The following is a 21,150-nucleotide window of genomic DNA, read 5'->3' as shown; positions in this document are numbered from 1 at the left end:
GCTGAGAGAATTCTGCATAACATTCAAATACCATTACTTGTTCAGACATTCCCCAATTGTTAGGCATCCCCTCAATTTCCAATTCTTTGTCACTACAAAAAGATCTGCTACAAATATTTTGGAATATATGAGAATGTTCCCATTTATTATTATTTCTTCTGGATATAGGTCTAGTATTGGTATGATCAGCTTGATTGCTCTTTGGGCATAGTTCCATATTGCTCTCCAGAGTGATTGGAATAGTTCACAACTCCACCAACCCTGCATTCTCAAATATTCTACAATCCAATATTGATCATTTTTCTTTTTTGTCATCTTAGCCAGTCTAATAAGTGTGAGGTGGTACCTCATAGTTGCATAGTTTTCTAGTGCCTCATACCTCTCACCTGATTATATAGATAATTTGTCATTTTTTATTTTATCCAATCACTCCAACCTGACTTCACACTGGCAGATCTAGATACCCAGAAAAGGATCAACACTATAGTTTGCATTTAATAAAAGTATATTAACTTATCAATCATGTAGCTAAATTAAAATTCTATTTAATTAAAATATATATTAATCAAATTTAAATCCATTAAACTATCTCTAGAATTCTAGAGATAAACCAATTATGGGGGAATACAATCTCTCTTTTCAGAATATTAGCTCTTGAGGCCACACATATGTTTCCATTTAAATGAAATAACTATTTAGTATGATGACATTAAAAAAATTTTCTTTTCACCTAATATTTTATTTTTTTCCAATTACACATAAAGATAGTTTTCAGCATCCATTTTTGTAAGATTTTAAATTCCAATTTTTCTCCCTCTCTCCCTTCCATTCCCCAACAAGCAATCTGATGTATTATACATGTACAGTCATGGTAAACATATTTCCACATTAGTGATATTATAAAAGACAGAACAAAAGGAAAAAAGAGAAAAGAATAAAAGCAAAACAAAAAAATGAAGATAGTATTACTTGATCTTTATTCAGATTCCATAGTTCTTTCTTTGGATGTGAATAGCAATTTTCATTATGAGTTTTTTGGCTCATTGCATTGGTGAGAAGAGTTCATAGATAACCATTGTACAATGTGGCTGTTACAGTACACAATATTCTCCCAGTTTCACTCCTTTCAAACAATATCAGTTCATTTAAGATTTTTCAGCTTTTACTGAAATTCTTCTGCTCATCAGTTCTAATAGCTAAATAGTATTCCATTACATTCATAAAACAAAACTTGTTCAGTCAATGCTCAATTGATGAGCATCCCCACAACGTCCAATTCAGTACCACAACAAAAAGAGCAGCTAAAATTAATACTGGATATATGGGTTCTTTTCTGGATCAAAATATATGCACAGTTTTATAGTCCTTTGAGCATAGTTTCAAATTGCTCTCCAGAATTATCAGTTCACATTCCAAAAATACATTAGTGTTCCAATTTTCCTACATTTCCACCAATAATCATCATTTTCCTTTTCTGGCATATTGACCATATATAGGTGTGAGGTGATACTTCAGAGTTGCTTAATTTCATTCATATTTCTCTAATGAAAGGTAATTTAGAGAATTTTTCATATAAATATAGATAATTTTAATTTTTTCTTCAGTAAAGTACCTATAAATATCCTTTGATATTTATCATTTGAGGTGACTTGTATTCTTATAGAATTAATTCAATTCTCTACATATTTTAGAAATGAGGTGCTCAATCTTTCCCAGCTTTCTGCTTTCCTTCTAATCTAGGTTGCAACAGGGCTTTTTTGTACAAAATATTTTTAATATGATGGAAATAAAAATTATCTATTTTGTATTTTATAATGTTCTCTATCTTTTGTTTGATCATAAGGTCTTCCCTTCTCCCTAGATCTAACAGGTAAATTATTCCTTATACTCCAGATTTGTTCATGGTATCAACTTTATGTTGAAATCATGTATCCATTTTAACCTTATCTTAGTATAGGATGTTGGTCTATGCCTAGGTTCTGCCATACTATTTATCCATTTTCATAACAGTTTTGGTGAAATAGTGATTTCTTAACCTAGAAGCTGGGTTTATGAGTAGATTACTATAATTATTTACTAATATGTCTTGTGTCCCTAAACTATTTCATTTACCCACCACTCTTTCTCTTAGTCAATGACAAATTGTTTTGATAGTTGTTACTTTATAATATCATTTCAGATCTAGTTCAAATAAGCCAGTTTCTTTTGCATTTTTTTCATTAATTACCTTGATATTCTTGACCTCTTAGTCTTTTTTTATTGATGCTGCTCAATTTTTAATTAGGATTTTGTTTTCTCAGTTGCATGCAAAAATAATCCCTAATATTAATTTTAACATTATGTGTTCCAAATTCCTTCCCTTCCTTCTTCCCCACACCTACTTCCCATTGATTAGACAAGTAATCCAATATAGGTAATAAAGGTAGGCTCAAACAAAACACCCCTAGAATAGTCATGATGTGAAAGAAAAAAATAGACCAAAAAAACCACTTAAGAAAAATAAAGTAAAAAAGTATGTTTCAATTTGTATTCAGAGAACATCAGTTTGGTTTTCCCCCTTTGGAGATGGATGGCATTTTTCATCATCAGTCTTTCAGACTTGTCTTGGATCTTGTATTGCTAAAAATAACCAAGTCTGATCATTTTACAAGATTGCTGCTACATTGTCCATGAGTTATCAACTCATATAAATTTTTCCCGATTTTTTCCAAAAGCATCCTACTCATCATTTCTCAAAGCAGAATAACATTCCATAATAATCAAACATCACAATTTATTCAGTCATTCCCTAGTTCAGGAGCATCTGCTCAATTTCCAATTCTTTGTCACCAGAAAAGAGTTGCTATAAATATTCCTACACACTTTACCACTTTGTTTTTATTTCTTTTGGGATACATATCTAGTAGTGGTAATATTAGGTCAAAAGGCAAGCACAATTTTATAGCCCTTAAGGTATAATTCCAAATTGTTCTATAGAATGGTTGAATTAGTTCACAATTTCACCAACAATACATTAATGTCTCATTTTTCCCATATCCCCACACATATTTGTCATTTTCCTTTTCTGTCCTGTTAATCAATCTAATAGGTGTGAGGTAGCACCTCAGAATTGTTGTAATTTGCATTTCTTCAGTCATCAATTAGATTTTTTCACATGTTATAGATAACATTGATTACCTTGTCTAAAAACTGTTTATACTTTTTTAGTCATTCATCAACTGGGAAATGGCTCCCATTTTTTACAAATTTGGCTCAGTTCTCTATATGCTTAAGAAACCAGGACTTGAAAAGAAATCTACTTCAAATTTTTTTTTCATAATTACTATTACTAACTGTATTCCATCCATCCTATTTGTCAACTTGTTTATTCTATTTTCTCTCCCCTTTCACCCTATCCTTCCTCAAATGTGTTTTGCTTTTGAACATACCCTCCCCCCAATCTGCCCTCCCTTCTATCACCCCCTTCTCTTTTTTAATTTGCTTCTCTTTCTACTTTCCTTCAGGGTGACATAAACTCTATACTCTTTTGAGTGTGTTTATTATTCCCTCTGAGTCAATTCTGAGGAGAATAAGGTTCATTCAAGTCACCTCAGCCTCTCTCTCTTCTCCTCTACTGCAAACCTTTCTCTAGTCTTTTTTCTGAAGGAGAATTTATCCCCTTTTTTAACCTCTCCTTTCCCCTTTATCCTACTATAGTCCTTATATTTCTTTCCATTCTTTCACATTCAACTCATTCCTTTGCTCTCTCTCTCTCTCTCCTCTCTCTCTCTCTCTCTCTCTCTCTCTCTCTCTCTCTCTCCATATATATATATATATATATATATATATATATATATATATATATATATATTCCTTATAACTGCCCTAATGATTAGGAAAGTACTTCTAAATTACCAGTATCATCTCATGTAGGAAGGTAAACAATTAATATTATTAAGTCCCTCATGATTTGCCTTTCCTCTTTACCTTTTATGTATTTGAAGATTGAATTTCCTGGTCATCTCTGATCAGGAAAATCAGGAAAATCTGAAACTCCCCTATCTCAGTGAATATCCATCTTCTCCCTAAAAAGAGTATCCAATTTTGCTGGCAAGTTGATTCTTGATTGTAATTCAAGTTCTTTTGCCTTCTGGAATGTCCTTCAATCTTTTAATGTAGAAGTTGCTAAATCTTGTGTATTCCTGACTGTGATTCCATGATAACTGAATTATTTCTTTTTGGTTGCTCACAATATAGTTCTCCTTAAATTAAATGCTCTGGAATTTGACTTTTTTTTTTTAATTGCAATATTCCTGGGAGTTTTCACTATTGGATCTCTTTTAAGAGATGATTAGTGGATTCTTTCAATTTCTTTTTTATTCTCTGGTTTAAGAATATCAGAGCAGTTTTCCTTGATAATTTCCTGAAAGTTCAAGTGGGTCAATAATTTTAATAATTTTAAAATATTGTTAAATTTTTTTAAATATTGTTTAAAATTGTGTTGCTTTTCTGCTGAGATAATTCATATTATTTCCTAATTTTCCATTCTTTTTCTTATTTTATTGTTTCTTGATTTCTCACAAAATTAATAACTACTATTTGCTCAACTCTAAATTTTAAGGAATCATTTTTTCAGTGTTTTTAACCCCCTTTTCAATTTGACCAATTCCACTTTTCATGAAGATTTCTTTTTTCTTCAGTGAATTTTTGTGCCTTTTTCTCTATTTGGTCAATTATTCTTTTTTTAATGGGTTCTTTTCCAAAATGACATTTCTTTCTCTTTTATATTTGACCTAGTTTGTTTTTTTAAAGTGTCATTTTTTCTGTATCTCCTTGGACTCATTTTTTTCATGATTTTCTTCTATCACTCATTTCTCTTCCCAACTTTTCCTGAACCTCTCTTAATAGTTTTTCAAAATTATTTTTAGTTCTTCCATGATCTGAAACCAATTCATATTTTTTCTTAGAGGCTTTGGAAGAAGAGGCTTTGACTTTGTTATCTTCTGAGTGTATTTTAATCTTCCTTATCACCCTAGTAACTTTCTATGAACAGACTTTTTTTCTGTAATTTGCTCATTTTCCTGACAAATTGATTTTAATTCTTTGTTAAAGTAGGAATGTAGGGTGCACTCTCTCAATCTTCAGAGGTGTTATGCAACTATTTTCAGAGATACTTCCAGAGACCTGCAAGGTTTTAGATTTTCCAAAGTAGTGTGATCCAAGGACAGGTGTATTCACTACTCTCATGGCCTGTACTCCTGGCTGTGAATGACCAAAACTACTATCTTTTTCCTATGAACTGTGAGCCACCCAGGATTGCAACCCATATCTGAGTATGGACAAACCAACCAAGTCCTGCCTCCATGGGAACATAGAGACCTTTGTAATCACCTTCTGACCAGTTGCTCAAAACCCTGTCTGTAGAGTGAAAACTCCAGGAACCAAACTGATGACATTGATGATTAGTGATTCCCAGAGCTTGTTCCTGTTTTACTGCAGTTGGGTCTATGCTGGAAAGACCTGCTCTGGACTGTGCTCCACTCTCACCCAGGTCTGACTTCTTTTTTTTTGAACTTCTAAGTTATCTTTGGTGCCTATGGGCTGAGGGGTTTGGAAACTATCATTGCTGCTGATTTCCCCAAATGTACTCCTGATTTTCTAGGTCCTGTTCTGTGCTGGTCTAGTTTTCAATGGACTATATTCCACACTCACTGTGGTAAATAGAAACCTTCTGCCAAATCCTCTAATCTGTCTTGGACTGGAAATTTGCCCCATTCAATCTTCTTGTGAGTTTCACCACTCCAGAATTTGTTTAGAGTCATTTAAAGGTATTTGGAAGTGTTGGTGGAGAGAGCTCAGGTGAGTCCCTTCCTCTACTCTGCCATCTTGGCTTCTTCTCTCCCTTTTATTCTTTTTTGTTTTTTTTTTAAGGCAAATGGGGTTAAGTGGCTTGCCCAAGGCCACACAGCTAGGTAATTATTAAGTGTCTGAGACCAGATTTGAACCCAGGTACTCCTGACTCCAGGGCGGGTGCTTTATCCACTATGCCACCTAGCCGCCCCTCCATTTTATTCTTTCAGAGGAATTTTGTTATTTTTTCTAATTGCATGAAATAATCTTGGTTTTTTTCTGATAATTGAGATCTTACTTTATTTGTGTGAACTGTTTTGTAATTATCTTCATATATTTCTTAGATTTTTCTTGGCAAGTAGACTCAAATATTTTGATACTTTTAAATCTTAAATATGATTATTTACTTAGAAATAAGGTAAAATAAATAATAATATTGAAAATATAATAAAAACAAAATTAGTCATAAAAAATACAACAGAATCCACATAGAAAACTCAGTCACACTTTCTCATCAATGTACTCAGTATAGGGAAGAGAGGGCACAGACTTAAAGAAACCTGACTAACTGACATGTAAAATTCAACATGCCCAAAACTGAACTTATCATCTTTCACCAAAATAACCTCTTCTCTTTTCCTGACATTATTTTACTTTCAATAGTACCACCATTGCCCCAGTCAGTCTGGTTCAGAAGCTATGTCTCCTACACACCCCTAAATCAAATGAGTCTTCAAAGTGCTATACTTCAAATGCTATACTTTCCACATTTGATATTTCTCTTTTATATGTCCCCTTCTTTCTTCCAACACTGCAATCATCATACTACAGTCCATATGCAGATCTCTTTGGTCCACCTTTGCTATCCATTCTCCATGTAGCTGTAAAAGTGACCTTTATAAGGTACAGCTCTGACAACATTACACACACACACACACACACACACACACACACACACACACACACATTTAATAATCTCCAGGACTTTCCTAGTATCACTAAAATTAAATATAAAATCCTCTAGCTTTTATAGACCTTCATAACATGACCCTTTTCCCTACATTTGCAATGTTTTTACATCTCATTTATCTGAAATCAGTCCATGATCCAGTGACACTAGGCTCCAGTGTGTTCCTCAGACATGATACTTCATCTCCCTCATCCAAATATCACTGGCTGTCCCCATGTCTAGCATAATTATAGTCCTCATCGCCACTTCCTAACTTCCCTGACTACCCTCAAATCTCAGCTGCCTTCTAAAATAAGTCTTTTCCACTTTTCCTAAGTTTTAGTGATTTCCCCTGAGTCTGTTTCCCAGTGTATCCTGAATTGTTTACATGTCTTCTCCATCATTAGATTGATAGCCTCTTTATATTAGAGGCTATTTTTTAATTCTGTTTTTTTTTATTTCCTTCTTTCAATCCCCAGAAATGATAACTATATCTGGAACATATTTGGCACTGAATAAATTAAATAAATGTCTTGAACTACCATGTTCATATTAAACTGTGAGAGATGCTATTATATCTAATTTACAGATGAGGAAATTGAGGCAAGTAGCAGTTAAATGACTTGCCTAGAGTAACACAGATAGGATCTGAAGCAAGTTTTTAATTTATCTTCCTGACTTCAGTTCCGATATTCCATATTCCAGTGGTCATAATTGTTACCAGAACTTGAAGGAATTGAGAATAGAAATCCAGTTGCCAATTTTCCACATAGCCTAATGCTTACATTTGCCAAGACAAATCCAATGACAAGTCACAAATCAAGTGACAAGTACTTGTCACTTGAAGGTGAATACCTTCAAGAAGACAAACAGAGCATACTATACTAGCTAAGATCTTACTTGACTTACCTTGAAATCTTCCTCTGTTCAGTTCATTGGCAAAAATTTCTGCCAGACACTGCTGACCTCTAAGTCACAGTGAATGATTGCAGGAATTTCCTTTTAAAAGTCTGTCTAGGCCCTTATGATTTCTTGACTAAATTACTAATTCATTTCAGTTGAACTATTAGCAGTCAACAATATTTTGCTATGCTTCTGAGATGTTTTGCTCAACTATATGCCTGCCCTCACCTTTTAAGTAACCAGTACTATTTTATTGCTAAATCATTTTTGGTTAAGAGGAACACTGGAACTTAAGTACATTAAATTTGATTCAGGGCATAGTTAATTGAGGACCTATTATTTCAACATGCAATAAGAAATACAAGTATCTTCAAAGAGCTAATAGTCTAGTATGGAAATAATTCTTTCTAAAGAATTAGATGAGTGAAAGAAAGACAGACAGAGAGAGTGGTGACAGATTCAGAGACAGGTAGAGAGAAAAAGATAATAAAAAAGAGATAGACAAAGATATTACATATACACACACAAACAAATCAATATATATTGTCAAACTCATATTCCTAAATCATAGATCTCCCACATCTTTCCCCTGATCAAGAAGTTCTATTTGCTCCCTACCACTTCTTACAGCAAAACTCCCAGTTTGGCTTTTACAACATTTGATAACACATCTCCAGCCTATCTTTCCACATATATTGCATATTCTTTTTCTTCATACACTCTTAAGTTTTGACCAAACTCTCTATGATGTATGCCCTCTTTTCTGTGCCTTATAACATCCATAGTCCTCATCATGGGTCATTCTAAATACCACCTCCTATAGGAAGCCTATCTTGCTTGATCTCTTCATTTCCAAGAACATTCTCCTCAATTAATTTTGTTTTAATTTCATGTTTAATTTTCTGTGTTCTTATTTTCCCCTCCAATGGACTGTATGCTGTTTAAAAGCAATGACTATTTTGTGTCTTTGTATCACTTGGCATGTTGTCTAACATATAGTAAGCATTCAGTAAAAGTGTGATAATAGTATTAGCCATAACAGCATTAATAATATATCTACAATCATACTTTATACAGAATGAAGAGAAATTAATTCCATTTATCGGGTATTACTTAAGCTCCACTACATTCAAGTCATTTTGGATACAAAGATTAAAATGTTTTTGCTTAAGGAAATGATTTCCTGTGGAATTCATCATGTACTTATGTAAGTAAATACAAAGTATATTCTAAGTAAATAAAATAAATTATATTGCCCAGCATTAAACAACTAGGGAAGGGGTGATTGCAATGAATTGATGAATGAATGAATGAAAAAGATTTATTGACTCACTATATTTCAATTATAAAAACAAAGACAGTACCTATTCTTTTTTTTTAGGTTTTTTGCAAGGCAAATGGGGTTAAGTGGCTTGCCCAAGGCCACACAGCTAGGTAATTATTAAGTGTCTGAGACTGGATTTGAACCCAGGTACTCCTGACTCCAAGGCCAGTGCTTTATCCACTACGCCACCTAGCTGCCCCTACAGTATCTATTCTTAAGGGTTTTATATTCAAGACATACATGAAGAACTGGTAGCCAAGGAAAGGGATTTTGATTCAGAAAGTGATAGAAATGATTTGGAGAGCCACAGGAAAGAGATTGATATACTTCAAACAGTAACAATGGTAGAATTTATTTTATACTAGTTCATTGTTCCAGAACTGGGTCCTGGTTGTGAGCACAAAGGAAAACTTCCCTTATATAGTGCTCCAGAGTCCCCAATCAGAAGAATGAAGTTCCAGGTCAGAAATACCTTAAAGGCAAAAACTGATGTGGGTAGTGAGAAGGAGCCTATGGAAGAGATTCTGGTTTGAAACAAAGCATATCTTTTGGAGAAGACATGGTGAATTTTGAGGGCAACTAGGTATTTCAAAAGGTGAGGAATATGGCATCATATTACACTAAGAATTTGTTGTAAAAAATCTAAGGGGATGCACACATCATTAATAATTGTTCACCAAATTTGAGGGAACCATGTCATTAACAATCTGTTCCACTCAATTGTTTATCATTTTATTACAGAAAAACATCTTAGAAAAAATCACTTATTAACAAAATGGAGGATTGATTAATTGTGTGGTGGTTTTGGCAAAATATTTCATTCCTACTTAAAAGTTTTTGCATCAACAAATGCAAAGAAATTTGCAGAGAAATAAAAACTATAATGCCTGTCGGGTAAATATTTAAGAAAAATATTCAAAGCACCTCAATTCTTCAAGTTCTCTGTAATATCATTAAGTACCTACTCTTCCAAGTTCTGAGCTGGGCCCTGGAAATTAAAACACAAAAACTATACATTCTGTCCTTTCAAGAATCCTACATTTTACTACAGGAAAGAGGATTTGGTTATTAAATGACCAAATTAGCAAAAATCTTTTACAACAAGCCTATAATGGAGTGATCCAAGGAATGGAACCCTGAGCACCCTGTAATGTAATTGCAAATCCACAGAATAGGCAACATTCACAGGCAGTCTAGGCCTTATGTTTTTCCTAGAGAAAATAAACCTTTCTCTCTGAATCTGTTTTCATGAGCTAGACATCATATCTCATTCAAATTTCTGAATACCATCTGGGTCTCATGAAACATCATTAAGAAAAATTAACTGAAGTGGGGGCATAGATAAGGCGGAAGCAATGATGAAAACATATAGATGCTGAGTGATGAGCGGATAAATAGAACAGACCACTTCAGACTATACATCCTTGCCTCTCTCCTGGAACCTGGGATTTCAGGCTTCATGACTGCTTCATGGCTCAGAAACTGATTATAAGGATATGATAATTCAGAAAATTAGGGAACACATGCAGGCTACTCTCCCAGCAGGCCTTTCTTCCAACACAACAACTCGCACAGCTGGCTTCCTAAGTCCAAGTAATGGCACAGCACTAGGTCCCACTTCAAAATCACTCCTCAGCATATCGGGAGTTTTAGGTTTCAGGCGTGGCAAAACAGAACCTCTGGAGAAAGTCTCCTTGGTTGGGGGAAGGGAGTGGAAAGGGGGGTATTGTTTCTGCTCCTTTCAGAATATACCTCAGGGTCTGAAAGCATAATATTATAGCACATGAAGACAGTGCATTGCAACACATGGTCTATATGAGATGATTAGTACACACTAAGTTGCATATTCAAGGAGCCTGGGTTATCTTTGTTCATGAACACTATCTCAGAGGGAACATTTCATACTTATCACTTGATAGCTTTGTCTGTTATCAATTTTCTTATGTGAAAAATGGGGATGAAAGAATTAGTATATAAAAAAAATTAGAAATCTGTACCTCATAGGAATGCAGTGGTTTTGAGACTAGAGAGACCTTAGGACAGTGCATTTATGCTCTTGTAAGATAGTATGTGTGCAAAAAACTGATTTACGGTTATGTATGCTTGTTAGGGTTGATGTTACACTTACAAGATTTATACTCACCCGTGCATGCAATTAAACTTTAATGACTATTCAATAATATAAACATCAATCCCTCTGGGAATAAACCACAAACCTGATACCAAAAGGACTAGGTAACTTTACCTCATACTGGGGGTCATGATAAGATTCCTTTTCTACCTAAACATCTATTTCTCTTCAAAATGGTATTCTGGCAAGCCACTGTAAATCAGTGTTACTCTCAAACAAATTGGGGTATTTATATTTATTATAGGGAATATCAAAGTCTGTCCTAGTTTCAATCTGGGAGTTGATGCCTGCAATGCCTTTTTAAGATTGTGGCTAAGTATGTTCTGATAAGTGATCAAATGTCTAAGTCTGTGATGAAAGGAAATTCAAAGCTTTCATTGTTTCTGTCATTGACAAGTGTTTATCAGTTAATTCAGAATTGGAGAGGCAGGGATATATCATTACTAGTTGTTCACCAAGTCTTTGAGCTCCTCTTAGATTGTTAGCTCCCCAAGGGCAGGGGTTATCTTTTGCTTTACTTTGTATCCTCAGCACTTCCCACAGTGTCTGGTACAATGTAGATACTGAATAAAGCTTAAAGATTTACTTATTCACATATCTGTCATTCGGTTTTTTTTTTTACTAAATCTAAGTGACACATACATGTCCTTAGTAGATATTTATTCACTTTGAAGACACACATATTTATTTTTTTTCAAGGCAAATGGGGTTAAGTGGCTTGCCCAAGGCCACACAGCTAGGTAATTATTAAGTGTCTGAGAATGGATTTGAACCCAGATGCTCCTGACTCCAGGGCCAGTGCTTTATCTATTGCACCACCTAGCTGCCCCTAGACACACATAGTATTAATAATTATATATCAAATCTAAGGGGATGCACACATCATTAGTAATTGTTCACCAAATTTGAGGGAACCATGTCATTAACAATCTGTTCCACTCAATTGTTTATCATTTTATTACAGAAAAACATCTTAGAAAAAATCACTTATTAACAAAATGGAGTAGTAAATTGAATGGAGTTGCACATATTCTTATCCCCACTATACTTCTTTGTCTTCTTTCCATCATCTAACAAATAAAGAGGTTAGACTAGAAGGTCTCTCTGAATTTCCTTTCAGAGAACTGAATCCTTTAATTCTGTCATCTCTCTAACTTTTAGGAGAAAGGGACTAAGTGGTACTTTGGTGTATTCTGGTGTATTTTCAACAATTGACTTACAAAATAAAAATTAGTTGTGCCTAGCCCCCTTAAAAATTTAATCCACATGATTAATATTTCTCCATTACTTTCTTAAGGTTAAACAAATGAAACTAGATCAAGTAGTGATTTGAAACATTTATCTATTTCATATGTGTAGATACTTGTACTGAAATTTTAACAACCAAGTCTTGATAGCTATTACAAGTTGACTTCAGGATGATCACAAAGGAACTGCACAAATAGTGAATCTGGAGTCAGAAGTCTTAGGCTTCAATCTTGGTTCTGTTGCTTGCTGCCTATTTGACCTTGGGAAGCTATTCATACTTTTAAGGATTCAGCCTGTTCACCTATAAACTAGGGGATTGAACTTTATGGCTTATAAATTTCCTTTCAGATCTAAAAAAATGAAACTTTTGCAGCAAAAACAGGCTTATTTTAATTTTAAGATATAGAAAATGAGTCACTGAAAGGTTTTAATAACTTGTTCCTCTGGTAACTCAGAAGGAAATTTTAGTCAATCTTTGACTTTTTTTCTACTTATCAGAAATTGAGTGGTAACATGAGATAATAATGTAAGGAAGGATGGATTTGATTTGAGAGTGGGAAAATCTGGCTTTAAATTCCTCCTCTGATGTTTGCTAACTAGCATTACCATAAGAAGGTCACTAAGACCTCTCTGAAGTTTAGTTTCCTCATTGAAAAAAATGAGGATAAGGATACCATAATTACTATCTCACAAAGTTGTTTTCAGAGAAAACAATTATTTTTTTAAACATGAAAGCAATTTGTGCAATGACATAAATATAAAAAAAAATCTGTACCATAGTCCAAAACTTAAAGAGTCTAACCCTTATCAGGAAAAATATGGGCAAAATAGACTTGATGTCTGATGAGAAACAGTATACTAAGATAAAAAGGGTTTTTTTTTCCTTTTGTGCCTTTTTTCTTTTTTTAAAAAATGAGGGTCTGTATTATCTTAAATCTTTGAATCAGCTGGGCTATAAGCTTCAACATTTGGAGATAAATTTAATTTATTTTTCTTTTTCCTACATTTACCATCATATAAAGATAAGAGATTGATCTATATATACATATATATTTGTGTGATTATGTATTTAAGGATATATATGTATGTATGTTTGTATCTATTTATTTATTGATTAAATTAAGAGTAAGGACAATCTGCCTTCAAATCCTACTTCATATACTTAGCAGTTGTGTGAGACTAGCAAGTCAATTAACCTCTGCCTCAACTTCCTCATATGTAAAATCAGAAAAGGAAGCACCAATTTAAAGGAGTATTGTGAAAGTCAAGTGAGGCTTTCCTTGTTTTCAGGTAAGATTTTTAAGTGAAGTTTCCAAGTTAATTAAATTTGCATAAATATTTATTGTTTATATTATAAATACAAAAATGTATATATTACAAATAATTAAACAAAAACATATATTACAAATATATAAAATTGTACATATTTCTCAGTTAATAGATATAATTTTACTTTTAGGATATAAAATAGTATATGCTTCTATTTATGTGAATTATAAATTTTTATAAGTATATATTTGCTTCTATTATTTGTTTTATTCAGTGCTGTGATTTTAATTATGTGGAAATTTTTTTCTATATGGAAACTTATCTTACTGTTGCAGATTGACAACACATCCACACTTTATAGTCTTAGAAAGCTGCCTAAGGTTGAAAACTTGTTCCAAGTTCACAAAAACAGTATGTGTCAAATTTTAAACCTAGGTTTTTTCTGACACTAAGACCTGTCTGCAAATCTCATGCTATGCTATTACTGTCTTTCAATAATTAAAGTGTCCTCAGATACACATCCAAAAAAATTCTTGTGAAAGAAAACAATTTTTATGAAAAATTACTATTGATAGCGGAAAAAAAGAAATTGTCTTACAAAGAACTCAGAACAGTCTTTATGAAGCAAAGAAGATACTTTATAACATTCTTAAAAGTGAGTTACAGGCAAGTAGTCACACCCTTAGAAAGAAAATGTTCAGTTTTTTATTCCCTATTCTGAAATGCAAGTCTCTCTCTCTCTCTCTCTCTCTCTCTCTCTCTCTCTCTCTCTCTCTCTCCTTGTTGCCCATTGACTGGGTGCTACAGAGGTTAGAGCCTATCTTCAGTGCCTACTTCATCCATGTGAATCTCTGCCCTGGTTACATACATTTTCCACTTCCCTCTTATAAACAGTCTCATTATAACTGGTTTTCATCAGTCTCACAAAACCAGTATGGAAATGAAGCTTAATCACTTCTCAAATACCCTCCTCTTCTTTCATCCAAAATTTTATTTTATTTCATTTCCACATCCTTCTCCAAATTCTCAAATTTATATAGCAATAGTATTATAATAATAACAATAGGTATAAGTAGAAAAAGTAGTAGCAGAGTAGTAGTAGTAGTAGTAGTAGTAGTTGTTGTAATAATAGTAGTAGTAGTAATTGTCATCGTAACTCACATTTCTGAAGCACTTGAAGATTTGAAGAAGCATTTATCTACATTATTTCAAATAACTCTCACAGCAATTTAGTACATACTTCATTACCTGAGTAAATCAAGGCATATAAAGGTTGAAATGACTTTCCTGTCTCACACAAATAGTAAGTAACTGAAGCAAGATTTGAAGTCAGGTTTTCCCAGCACTAAATTTATTTCACTCTCCATCATACCAACAAGAGAGCATACTAAAAGAATATTATATTTTACTTTATGGATGATTTCTAAGTAAGTTTGACCTGTGCTAAAAACCATGCTGAGTTAGAAGCAAAAGGGGAGTCACAAGAAGATATATTTTTCAATTAAGCCACTGTCAGTATTTATAATTTCCTGATTTTTCAGTAGAAAAGATACCAATTCTAGGCTAGTGGGTTCAAATCCCTCCTCTCACATTAACTGCCTGTGTCACTTTAAAGAAGTCAGTTAATTCCCTGGGTCTCAGAGTCCTCATTGTAAATTAAATGGATTGGACTAGAGGAACATTGAGATCCCTTCCAGTTCCAGATCAAGAATTTTATGATCTGCCAACACTTCAATTTTAAGATCATGGAGAAATTGAAAAAGGCACAATAGGACCTACACATAAAATACTTCATTAATTTGACCTGTAGTCATTTGTGAGATTTGAAAAATTCAATTTATTGTTAGATGATTCCCCACTTAGTGGAAATTTTCACGGAGGGCAAAAAATGTTATCTGGTTGCCTCTTAAAACATGAAGGACAAAATTCAGATGATTTGGAAAATAACAGATCTCCGTGAGACCAATGAGCTGCTTTTTATTTTCAAGATCTTCCTGATCTTATAAAATGCAACAAACAATTCCATGCCAAACCAATCGAACTTGTGCACCCTGGGAGTGCTACATCCAGTGTGTTCTTAACCACTACCTAATCTCAACCCTTTCTCCAAGGGATGCCTGCATATCCCTGGGAACCTATTTCCAGTTGCTCTTAATCTTTACTCACTGGAACTTTATACAGTTACCACTGTGGCATATGTGTATGTTCTAATTATGCTAATCACCCTGCCCTGACATTCACTCAAAGGAGTCATTCTATATTCATCGGCAGCAAGAAAAGTGTCAGAACAGCATGCCCCTACTTGGCTACTTCCTTAATAGCATACTTGCTTCTGTCACAAACTGAGTGTCCTGTTCCCATGCAGTTTGACTAATCTTGCGGGTCCTACAATTATTTTGTCATTGTGATGGTTGAAGGGTGGTCTGCAAAGAGCCTATTTTTTTTTCATATCAGTGGTGCTGTCTGGCAGCATCTATAATACCAGGGGTAGATATTCTAATTTTATGTATATTGTGCCAAATTTCAAGAGTAAAATGATGGATGAAACGCAAGCACAATAGAACTCACTATAGGGAACATTATATGATAGCAGCCAAGCATTGCTCTTTATACCTGGTTAGCAATGTGAATGAGGGGGGAAAAGATGGACAAATGCAATTAATTTTCCAGTGTGGTATGGAAGCCACAAATCTATTCATTTAGAGTGCTTAACTTCATTAGTGTGTAAGTCTGGCTTTTTGAGAAAACAACACCTAGTCTAAAGTCCAGGCTCACGCTGGATTCACATTAAAATCATAGGAAAAGTGAACATTTTTCCATTTATATTGTTGTTGGACTACCATATATTTTTGAGAAAAAAGCTTTTGTGAGGACAAAATGTCTGCTTTTCCCCTTTTTATGGTATAAATAATTTTTCTTTGGAATAATTAAGGAAGTTTTTTGTTTTCAATGCAGGAAGCCAGCCATCAAGATAAATAATAAAAATGAATTTGGAAATATGTTAATCTCCTACTTGTTCATCTGTACTGGAGACTTAAGTGGAAATTTAATATTGATATTGCTAGGAGCTGAACCAGAGCCAAACTAATTCGCTAGAAGTGCTCTATCTGCATATTAACTACAGTTTCTATGAAGGGATACAATCCTATTTGCTTTACCCTCCAAGACTGGAAGATGGGATTTGGTTTCTCATTCTCTTCATAGCTTTTTAATGTGTCACCATGGAGCTTTCTCCCCACCAACTTGAAAACTAAAAAGCCTTTTGGGCAAATTTCAAGACTTTTGCATTAAACATTATGCAGATGTAGATGTTTGCAGAAATAAGAAATCATTACATTCCACTTATTCAAACATTACCTTTATTCAAATGTTTTATATGGTGTCATGATGGATTTTCTTGAGAGAAAATAAATAACCTGCTTTATCTTTCCTGCTTGTTACTAGATCTCTTTTGGCATTGAGTTCTGCCAAAACAAATCTACAAAGAAAAGCCCAATTTTTAAATAACATTGTGAAATTATATATATCGATTTCTGTATGAGTTACCTTGGTCAAATACCTTCCCTATTTAAACATTAAATTATGAATCAGATCATTACTAAAACCAAACTTAAAGTTTCTCCAGCATGGGTAGGACCTGGGAGTTCTCTCAGGTAATGTTCCCTTTATGATATTAGGCAGCTGCTCCCTGGAAAATTATGGAAAATTCTAGCTCAGATTTAGAGTTAGGAAACAGATGATTTGTAAAATGTTTAAATGGCAGTACAACTAAGAATAAGAAAGCCAATGAGCCTTTAAAGCATCAGAGTATATTTTGCAGTTAGAAGGAATATAAGACCTCACTCAAAATTTGGTTAACAGTGACACATTTTCAAAACATGTTCTTCTCAATAGCACTGTAAAACAACATATCATAATATGTCTAGGATGGGGGATAGCAGTGAATAGAGTGCTGACCTGGAGGGAGAAGGACCTGAGTTCAAATCTTCTAGTCTCAGACTTTAGTAGCTGTGTGATCCTGGGCAAAACATTTAATCTCTATTTGCATCAGTTTCATCAAATGAAAATGGTGATCTGGAGAAGGAAAAGGTAAACCATTCCAGTATCCCTGACAAGAAACTTTCATTAAAAATGAGGGAACAAAGATTCAGACTCAACTATATGACTTCATTAAAAAAAATACAAGAGTTTACAGGTAGAGAAACTAAGCCTATGAGAGAGGAAGTGACTTAAAAACAGATAATAGTTAAATAACAGGGCATGGAACTGAAAACTGGTTTTCTGATTTTTGAGGTTGATGTCAGAATATTCTCACTAAATTTTTATCAACAGATAGTAAAAATCTGTATAAACACAATTCTCTATGTGTATATAATTTTATAACTTCTTGGTTTTTGTAATAATTGCATGGAGCAGGTATTTTTCGATTTTGTTTCATCTTTGGGATTTAGTGGTCTCATCTTTAAAATAAGATGATACTAAATAATAACTTCAAAGCTTCAAAAACCTTCCAGTTCTATGATTTTATGATGTCTATGTAATGAGTATCAAAAAAGGAGGGAAATGATTGCATATTTTCAAATATAAACATGATTTCCAAACACCATAAGTATGTATTTAAATAAATAATAAATTATGAGACATCATTCACAACAATATTCTTTACATTAAGATTCTTCAGGGATTTCCGGGAGTAGAGAAAAAATGGTGGAGAATAGAAAGCCTGTAGTCTAGCTCCCTCAACGTCCTCCCTCCAAAAATTTTAAAAAACACCTCAAATAAAATTCTGGAATTGCAAAGCAAACAAATGGTCAGAGTGAGATATTCGTGTAGATCAAGATAACTTGGGAAATCTGAAAGATATCTCCAAAACAGTATGGAGGATGGTCTAGAACACATTTGGATAAAAATACCTGTAGCAAAAGAAACAGCAGTAACTTCCAAACTTTTCAACTCAAAAATAAGGGAACCTAACAAATAGTCAGAAAAAGATTATAGGAGCCCTCTCTGCTGTATTGGGCCCAGGAAAAAAAAATTTATTTGGCAAATCCATTGCCTTTATCTACTTTTATATCAGTGTTCAAGGAAAACTGGAGCATTTTTCATCAAGAAGGATTAGGAATGTCTTCTGATCCCAAGGGAACGGGATGTTTTAGAGTTGTAAGACTAACAGTCAAAATGGATCAGAAATAGTGAGGAACAACATCACTTCTGGTACCAAAGAGACAATGGTCTAAGGAGCGGTATTAATTGTAATTCCAAGAAATGAGGTGTTTTTCCTGAGTAAGAAATATAATGCATATTAGGAGAGCAGTGACCCCATCTCTCTCCAGATCACATCACCTTGGAAAGACAAAGCTTTCAAACAAATGGATCTAGCTCTGAAAACAACAGTGTGAAAAAGATTGAAGGATAAAACACCCTCATCCCCCATTCCTTGCTGGAAACCGAGCTCAACTATACCATAAGGAAAGGAGGGGGAGAGAGAGAGAGAGAGAGAGAGAGAGAGAGAGAGAGAGAGAGAGAGAAAAGGAAGGAAGGAAGGAAGGAAGGAAGGAAGGAAGGAAGGAAGGAAGGAAGGAAGGAAGGAAGGAAGGAAGGAAGGAAGGAAAAAAGAAGATTGACCCTAAAAAGCTACTATAGAGATAGGGAAGAACAAGATGTAAACTCAAAAGAAGATAATGAAGTCAAAACATCTACAAGAAAAGCCCCCCCAAAGGAAAAAATTTATTGAACAGAAACAAACACAGCAAGAATTCCTGAAATAGATCAAAATTATTTTTAAAATTAATAAAAAGTGGTACAGGGAAAACAGGTAAAGAATGAGAGCAAAGGAAGGAAACTATGAAAAGAAAATTTAACAGGGGCAACTAGGTGGCACAGTGGATAGAGCACCAGCCCTGGAATCAGGAGGACCTGAGTTCAAATCTGCCCTCAGACATTTAATAATTACCTAGCTGTGTGAACTTGGGCAAATACCTTTACCTCATTACATGGCAAAAAATGAATAAATTAAATTAAATTAACAACTTAGTAAAGGAAGTACAAAAAGTAATGAAGAAAAATAACTTAAAAATAGGATTGGAAAACTGGAAAAAATTTAAAAAGTGCACTGAAGAAAATAATTCTTTAAAAAAAATTAGAATCAGTCAAATGAAAACTGGAATCTCTATGAAACACCAAAAAAATCAATAGAATGAAAAAAAAGAAGAAAATGTGAAATATTTCAAAACAAAGCAACTTATCTAGAAAATAGATGTAGTAAGAAGTATTGGTATACCTGAAAACCTTGAGCAAAGAAAGAGCCTAGGCTTCATATTTCAATAACTTATCAAGGAAAATTGCCCCAATATACTAGAACCAAAGTGTAAATTAAAAACTGAAATAATTCATTATTTACCACCTGAAAGAGATTCCAAAATGAAAACTTCAAGGAATATTGTAAGGTAACTCCATAGCTCCTAGGTCAAAGAGAATTCAAGCAGTCAAAAAGAATCCCCACAAACATTCCAATACCATGGAACTACATTCTGGATCACACAAGATTTAACAGTTACCAATTTAAAGTAGAAGAGGCCTTGGAATATGATATGCTAAAAGCCAAAAGACTTGAAATTGCTAACAAAATTTAACCTACCCAGCAAAATTAAATATCAAGTAAAAATGTATATTTAATAGAATACAGTATTTTATATTTCTATTTTGATGAAAAGACCAGAAGTGAATAGATAATTTGACTTTAAAATATGAGATTCAAGAGAAGCTAAAATAGTAAACATGAAACAGTAATCATAAGGGACCTGATGAGGTTAAACTTTTTACTTTTCTATATGGGAAGGTGATACATGAAACTTTGGAAAACATTATCATTATTAGGATTATTAGAAGAATCCTTTAAAAAAAGAAGGGATGGGACTTAAATCAGTTATGTTGGGATGATGTAAAAATATTGGCTAAACAAAAAGAGGGATGTCCTTGGAGAAGAAGGAAGGGAGAGGAGGAAGAATGAGCAGTGAAGGAGGAAATGAAAAGGACAAGCAATGCTTGAATCTTGCACATAAAAATTATTTCAAGAGGAAAATATATATATATATATGTGTATATATATATAATGGATATACATATATATATGTGAAAATATGTTTAAACTGTATATGTGTCAACTAAAGTGGTAATAAAAATCTAACTGATCTAACAAGAAAATAGAAATTGAAAGAAATGAGGGGGGAAAGGGTTAAAAGGGAAAGCAGATAAAAGAAGGAAGTTATCAGATGCAAAATAGACTTTAAAAGAAGAACAAGATAGAGAGAGATACAGACAGACAGAGACAGAGAGACAGAGACAGACAGAGACAGACAGAGACAGAGATAGAGACAGAAACAGAGCGAGAGACACAGAGACAGACAGAGATAGAGACAGAGAGACAGAGACAGAGATAAACAGAAGAAAATAGGATAAAGGAGAATGCACACTTGTATGATTACAGAGTAATCACAA

General features: G+C 33.7%; 1 long non-coding RNA gene across 2 annotated transcripts in view; it reads right to left on the bottom strand.

Moving 5' to 3' along the window:
- LOC141501037 (uncharacterized) overlaps positions 1–20,116 on the bottom strand; it is a 228,120-nt gene extending 208,004 nt beyond the window's left edge. For both annotated transcript variants that reach the window (XR_012472116.1, XR_012472115.1), the window contains exons 1-2: positions 20,057–20,116; positions 14,815–14,901 (exon numbers count right to left, since the gene is read on the bottom strand). This is a non-coding gene — a long non-coding RNA (uncharacterized LOC141501037). The remainder of the gene's footprint in view (positions 1–14,814; positions 14,902–20,056) is intronic.
- Between the last annotated feature and the right edge of the window lie 1,034 nt (positions 20,117–21,150).

The sequence above is a fragment of the Macrotis lagotis genome, chromosome X (assembly GCF_037893015.1).
Source record: "Macrotis lagotis isolate mMagLag1 chromosome X, bilby.v1.9.chrom.fasta, whole genome shotgun sequence".
Taxonomy (NCBI): Eukaryota; Metazoa; Chordata; class Mammalia; order Peramelemorphia; family Peramelidae; genus Macrotis; species Macrotis lagotis.
This window is presented reverse-complemented; position numbering and strand designations above follow the sequence as displayed.